This window comes from Aethalodelphis obliquidens, unplaced genomic scaffold (genome assembly GCF_003676395.1).
Source record: "Aethalodelphis obliquidens isolate GAN/ISIS:26980383/991018 unplaced genomic scaffold, ASM367639v1 scaffold10, whole genome shotgun sequence".
In the NCBI taxonomy this organism is placed as follows: Eukaryota; Metazoa; Chordata; class Mammalia; order Artiodactyla; family Delphinidae; genus Aethalodelphis; species Aethalodelphis obliquidens.
Genome location: NW_020837954.1, coordinates 33,166,931 through 33,174,448, shown reverse-complemented (window position 1 = coordinate 33,174,448; position 7,518 = coordinate 33,166,931).

Here is a 7,518-nt window from a genome sequence, read left to right as displayed (position 1 = left end):
GAGTTCCTATTAATAGAGGGAACAGGTATATAGAGATATAAGCCAATATACAGACCACATGGAGACAATGAGCACCTAACTCAACATAGTGATGGTCCATGAATGACCCCAATACAAGAAGAAACCTGACTTTAAATCTCTCCATACAAAGTTCAATGGTTCTAGAAGCTAGTGCTTATGGAACTGAATGGTATCAAGTAGCTGTTAAACATTGGGAGGTCTTTTTTTTTTAACATCTTTATTGGAGTATAATTGCTTTACAATGGTGTGTTAGTTTCTGCTTTATAACAAAGTGAATCAGCTATACATATACATACATCCCCATATCCCCTCCCTCTTGCATCTCCCTGCCTCTCACGCTCCCTATCCTACCCCTCTAGGTGGTCACAAAGCACCAAGCTGATATCCCTGTGCTATGCGGCTGCTTCCCACTAGCTATCGGTTTTATATTTGGTAGTGTATATATGTCCATGCCACTCTCTCACTTTGTCCCAGCTTACCCTTCCCGCTCCCTGTGTCCTCAAGTCCATTCTCTAGTAGGTCTGTGTCTTTATTCCCATCATGCCCCTAGGTTCTTCAGGACCACTTTTTTTTTCTTTAGATTCCATACATATGTGTTAGCATACGGTATTTATTTTTCTGACTTACTTCACTTGTATGACAGACTCTAGGTCCATCCACCTCACTACAAATAACTCAATTTCGTTTCTTTTTATGGCTGAGTAATATTCCATTTTATATATGTGCCACATCCTCTTTATCCTTTCATCTGTGGATGGACACTTAGGTTGCTTCCATGTCCCGCCTATTGTAAATAGTGCTGCCATGAACATTGTGGTACATGACTCTTTTTGAATTATGGTTTTCTCAGGGTATATGCCCAGTAGTGGGATTGCTGGGTCATATGGTAGTTCTAGTTTTAATTTTTTAAGGAAGCTCCATACTGTTCTCCATAGTGGCCGTATCAATTAACACTCCCACCAGCAGTGCAAGAGGGTTCCCTTTTCTCCACACCCTCTCCAGCATTTATTGTTTGTAGATTTTTGGTGATGGCCATTCTGACCGGTGTGAGATGATGTCTCATTGTAGTTTTGATTTGCATTTCTCTAATGATTAATGACGTTGAGCATTCTTTCATGTGTTTGTTGGCAATCTGTATATCTTCTTTGGAGAAATGTCTATTTAGGTCTTGTGCCCAGTTTTGGATTGGGTTGTTTGTTTCTTTGATATTGAGCTGCATAAGCTGCTTGTAAATTTTGGAGGTTAATCCTTGGTCCGTTGCTTCATTTGCAAATATTTTCTCCCATTCTGAGGGATGTCTTTTCATCTTGCTTATGGTTTCCTTTGCTGTGCAAAAGCTTTTAAGTTTCATGAGGTCCCATTTGTTTATTTTTATTTCCACTTCTCTAGGAGGTGGGTCAAAAAGGATCTTGCTGTGATTTATGTAATAGAGTGTTATGCCTGTGTTTTCCTCTAAGAGGTTGATAGTGTATGGCCTTATGTTTAGGACTTTAATCCATTTTGAGTTTATTTTTGTGTATGGTGTTAGGGAGTATTCTAATTTCATTCTTTTACATGTAGCTGTCCAGTTTTCTCAACACCACTTATTAAAGAGCCTGTCTTTTCTCCATTGTATATTCTTGCCTCCTTTATCAAAGATAAGGTGACCATATGTGCGTGGGTTTATTTCTGAGCTTTCTATCCTGTTCCATTGATCTATATTTCTGTTCTTCTGCCAGTACCATACTGTCTTGATTACTGTAGCTTTGTAGTATAGTCTGAAGTCTGGGAGCCTGATTCCTCCAGCTTCGCTTTTCGTTCTCAAGATTGCTTTGGCTATTCGGGATCTTTTAAGTTTCCGTAGAAATTGTGAAATGTTTTGTTCTAGTTCTGTGAAAAATGCCATTGGTAGTTTGCTAGGGATTGCATTGAATCTGTAGATTGCTTTGGGTAGTAGAGTCATTTTCACAATGTTGAATTTTCCAATCCAAGAACATGGTATATCTCTCCATCTGTTTGTATCAGCCTTAATTCTTTTCATCAGAGTCTTATAGTTTTCTGCATACAGGTCTTTGTCTCCTTAGGTAGGTTTATTCCTAGGCATTTTATTCTTTTTGTTGCAATGGTAAATGGGAGTGTTTCCTTAATTTCACTTTCAGATTTTTCGTCATTAGTGTATAGGAATGCACAAGATTTCTGTGCATTAATTTTGTATCCTGCTACTTTACCAAATTCATTGATGAGCTCTAGTAGTTTGCTGGTAGCATCTTTAGGATTCTCTATGTATAGTATCATGTCATCTGCAAACAGTCACAGCTTTACTTCTTTTCTGATTTGGATTCCTTTTATTTCTTTTTCTTCTCTGATTGCTGTGGCTAAAACCTCCAAAACTATGTTGAATAATAGTGGTGAGAGTGGACAACCTTGTCTTTTTCCTGATCTTAGTGGAAATGGTTTCAGTTCTTCACCATTGAGGACAATGTTGGCTGTGGATTTTTCACATATGGCCTTTATTATGTTAAATTCCCTCTATGTCTACTTTCTGGAGGGTTTTTATCAGAAATGGGTGTTGAATTTCGTCGAATGCTTTCTATGAATTGATGGAGATGATCATATGGGTTTTTTTCTTCAATTTGTTAACATGGTGTATCACATTGATTGATTTTCGTATATTGAAGAATCCTTGCATTCCTGGGATAAACCCCACTTGATCATCGTGTCTGATCCTTTTACTGTGCTGTTGGATTCTGTTTGCTAGTATTTTGCTGTGGATTTTGGTATCTATGTTCATCAGTGATATTGGCCTGTAATTTTCTTTCTTTGTGACATCTTTGACTGGTTTTGGTATCATGGTGATCGTGGCCTTGTAAAAAGAGTCTGGGAGTGTTCCTCCCTCTGCTATATTTTGGAAGAGTTTGAGAAGCATAGGTGTTAGCTCTTCTCTAAATGTTTGGTAGAATTCGTCTGTGAAGCCATCTGGTCCTGGGCTTTTGTTTGTTGGAAGATTTTTTTTTTCTTTTTTTTGTGGTACGCGGGCCTCTCACTGTTGTGGCCTCTCCCGTCGTGGGGCACAGGCTCCGGACGCTCAGGCTCAGCAGCCATGGCTTAAAGGCCTAGCTGCTCCACGGCATGTGGGATCTTCCCAGACCGGGGCACGAACCCGTGTCCCCTGCATCGGCAGGTGGACTCTCAACCACTGTGCCACCAGGGAAGACCTGTTGGAAGATTTTTAATCACAGTTTCAATTTCAGTGCTTGTGATTGGTCTGTTTATATTTTCTATTTCTTTCTGGTTCAGTCTCAGAAGGTTGTGCTTTTCTAAGAATTTGTCCATTTCTTCCAGGTTGTCCATTTTATTGGCATAGAGTTGCTTGTAGTTTTCTCTCATGATCCTTTGTATTTCTGCAGTGTCAGTTGTTACTTCTCCTTTTTCATTTCTAATTCTATTGATTTACGTCTTCTCCCTTTTTTTCTTGATGAGTCTGGCTAATGGTTTATCTATTTTGTTTATCTTCTCAAAGAACCAGCTTTTAGTTTTATTGATCTTTGGTATCGTTTCCTTCATTTCTTTTTCATTTATTTCGGATCTGATTTTATGATTTCTTTCCTTTTGCTAACTTTGGGGGGTTTTTGTTCTTCTTTCTCTAATTGCTTTAGGTGTAAGGTTAGGTTGTTTATTTGAGATATTTCTTGTTTCTTAAGGTAGGACTGTGTTGCTGTGAATCTTCCCTCTTAGAACTGCATTTGCTGCATCCCATAAGTTTTGGGTCATCGTGTTTTCATTGTCATTTGTTTCTAGGTATTTTTTGATTTCCTCTTTGATTTCTTCAGTGATTTCTCTGTTATTAAATAGTATATTGTTTAGCTTCCATGCGTTCGTATTTTTTTTACAGATTTTTTCCTGTAATTGATATCTAGTCTCATAGCGTTGTGGTTGGAAAGGATACGTGATATGATTTCAATTTTCTTAAATTTACCAAGGATTGATTTATGACTCTAGATGTGATCTATTCTGGAGAATGTTCCATGAGCACTTGAGAAGAAAGTGTATTCTGTTGTTTTTGGATGGAATGTCCTATAAATATCAATTAAGTCCATCTTGTTTAATGTATCATTTAAAGCTTGTGTTTCCTTATTTATTTTCATTTTGGATGATCTGTCCATTGGTAAAAGTGGGGTGTTAAAGTCCCCTACTATGATTGTGTTACTGTCGATTTCCCCTTTTATGGCTGTTAGTATTTGCCTTATGTATTGATGTGCTCCAATGTTGGGTGCATAAAGATTTACAATTGTTATATCTTCTTCTTGGATCAATCCCTTGATCATTATGTAATGTCCTTCTTTGTCTCTTGTAAGAGTCTTTATTTTAAAGTCTATTTTGTCTGATACGAGAATTGCTACTCCAGCTTTCTTTTGGTTTCCATTTGCATGGAATATCTTTTTCCATCCCCTCACTTTCAGTCTGTATGTGTCCCTAGGTCTGAAGTGGGTCTCTTGTAGACAGCATGTATTCAGGGCTTGTTTTTGTATCCATTCAGCCAGTCTATGTCTTTTGGTTGGAGCATTTAATCCATTTACATTTAAGGTAGTTATCGATATGTATGTTCCTATTCCCAGTTTCTTAATTGTTTTGGGTTTGTTATTGTACGTCTTTTCCTTCTCTTGTGCTTCTTGCCTAGAGAATTTCCTTTAGCATTTATTGTACATCTGGTTTGGTGGTGCTGAATTCTCTTAGCTTTTGCTTGTCTGTAAAGGTTTTAATTTCTCTGTTGAATCTGAATGAGTTCTTTGCTGGGTAGAGTAATCTTGGTTGTAGGTTTTTCTCCTTCATCACTTTAAATATGTCCTGCCACCCCCTTCTGGCTTGCAGAGTTTCTGTTGAAAGATCAGCTGTTAAACTTATGGTGATTCCCTTGTATGTTATTTGTTGTTTTTCCCTTGCTGCTTTTAATATATTTTCTTTGTATTTAATTTTTGATAGTTTGATTAATATGTCTTGGTGTGTTTCTTCTTGGATTTATCCTGTATGGGACTCTGTGCTTCCTGGACTTGATTGACTATTTCCTTTCCCATATTAGGGAAGTTTTCAACTATAATCTTTTCAAATATTTTCTCAGTCCGTTTCTTTTTCTCTTCTTCTTCTGGAACCCCTATAATTCGAGTGTTGGTGCCTTTAATGTTGTCCCAGAGGTCTCTGAGACTGTCCTCAATTCTTTTTGTTCTTTTTTGTTTATTCTGCTGTGCAGTATTTATTTCCACTATTTTATCTTTCAGGTGACTTATCCATTCTTTTGCCTCTGCTATTGTTCTGCTATTGATTCCTTCTAGAGAATTTTTAATTTCACTTATTGTGTTATTCATCATTGTTTGTTTTCTCTTTAGTTCTTCTAGGTACTTGTTAAACGTTTCTTGTATTTTCTCCATTCTATTTCCAAGATTTTGGATCATCTTTACTATCATACTCTGAATTCTTTTTCAGGTAGACTGCCTATTTCCTCTTCATTTGTTTGGTCTGGTGGGTTTTTACCTTGCTCCTTCATCCGCTGCGTGTTTCTCTGTCTTCTCATTTTGCTTAACTTACTGTGTTTGGGGTCTCATTTTCGCAGGCTGCAGGTTCGTAGCTCCCGTTGTTTTTGGTGTCTGCCCCTAGTGGCTAAGTTTGATTCAGTGGGTTGTGTAGGCTTCCTGTTGGAGCAGACTAGTGCCTGTGTTCTGGTGGGTGGGGCTGAATCTTGTCTCTCTGGTGGGCATGTCCACATCTGGTGGGGTGTTTGGGGTGTCTGTGGCCTTATTATGATTTTAGGCAGCCTCTCTGCTAATGGATGGCATTGTGTTCCTGTCTTACTGGTTGTTTGGCACAGGGTGTCCAGCACTGTAGCTTGCTGGTCGTTGAGTGTAGCTGGGTCTTGGCATTGAGATGGAGATATCTGGGAGATTTTCGCCGTTTGATATTACGTGGAGCTGGGAGGTCTCTTTGGACCAGTGTCCTGAAGTTGGCTGTCCCACCTTAGAGGCACAGCACTGACTCCTGGCTGGAACACCAAGAGCCTTTCACCCACATGGCTCAGAATAAAAGTGAGAAAAAAGGAAGGAAGGAAGGAAGGAAGGAAGGGGAAGGAAGGAAGGAAGGGGAAGGAAGGAAGGAAGGAAAGAAAGGAGATAAAATAAAATAAAGTTATTAAAATAAAAAATAATTATTAGGAAATAAATTTTAAAGCGTTAAAAAAAATACAGATGGACAGAACACACTCACTAAAAGAGAAAAAGGGGGAAAAAAAAGTATATCTTTTGCTCCCAAAGTCCACCTCTTCAATTTGGGATGATTCGTTTTCTTATTCAGGTATTCCACAGATGCAGGGTACATCAAGTTGATTGTGGAGATTTAATCTGCTGTTCCTGAGGCTGCTGGGAGGCATTTCCCATTCTCTTCTTTGTTCGCACAGCTCCCGGGGTTCAGCTTTGGATTTGGCCCCACATTTGCGTGTAGGTCACTGGAGGCCATGTGTTCTTTGCTCAGACAGGACAGGGTTAAAAGAGCCACTGATTCAGGGCCTCTGGCTCACTCAGGCTGGCGGGGAGGGAGGGGTACAGAGTGCGAGGCAAGCCTGCGGCAGCAGAGGCCAGCACAACGTTGCACCAGCCTGAGGTGTGCTGTGCATTCTCCCGGGGAAGTTGTCCCTGATCACGGGACCCTGGCAGTGGCGGGCTGCACAGGCTCCCTGGAAGGGGGTGTGTGGAGAGTGACCTGTGCTCGCACACAGGCTTCTTGGTGGCGGCAGCAGCATCTCTGTGGTCTGCGCTGATAGCTGCAGCTTGCGCCCGTCTCTGGAACTCCTTTAAGCAGCGCTCTTAATCCCTTCTCCTCGCGCACCAGGAAACCAAGAGGCAAGAAAAAGTCTCTTGCCTCTTCGGCAGCTCCAGACTTTTCCCCGGACTCCCTCCCGGCTAGCCGTGGTGCACTAGCCCCCTTCAGGATGTGTTCATGCAGCCAACCCCAGTCCTCTCCCTGGGATCTGACCTCCGAAGCCCGAGCCTCAGCTCCCAGCCCCCGCCTGCCCTGTCGGGTGAGCAGACAAGCCTCTTGGGCTGGTGAGTGCCGGTCGGCACCGATCCTCTGTGTGGGAATCTCTTTGCTTTGCCCTCTGAACCCCGGTGGCTGCGCTCTCCTCCGTGGCTCCGAAGCTTCCCCCCTCCGCCGCCCGCAGTCTCTGCCCACGAAGGGGCTTCCTAGTGTGTGGAAACCTTTCCTCCTTCATAGCTCTCTCCCACTGGTGCAGGTCCCGTCCCTATTTTTTTGTCTCTGTTTTTTCTTTTGCCCTACCCAGGTACGTGGGGAGTTTCTTGCCTTTTGGGAGGTATGAGGTCTTCTGCCGGCATTCAGTAGGTGTTCTTTAGGGGTTGTTCCACATGTAGATGTATTTCTGACGTATTTGTGGGGAGGAAGGTGATCTCCACGTCTTAGTCTTCTGCCATCTTGAAGCTCCTCCAAACCTTGGGGGGTCTTAACTTAGGTTTTCTA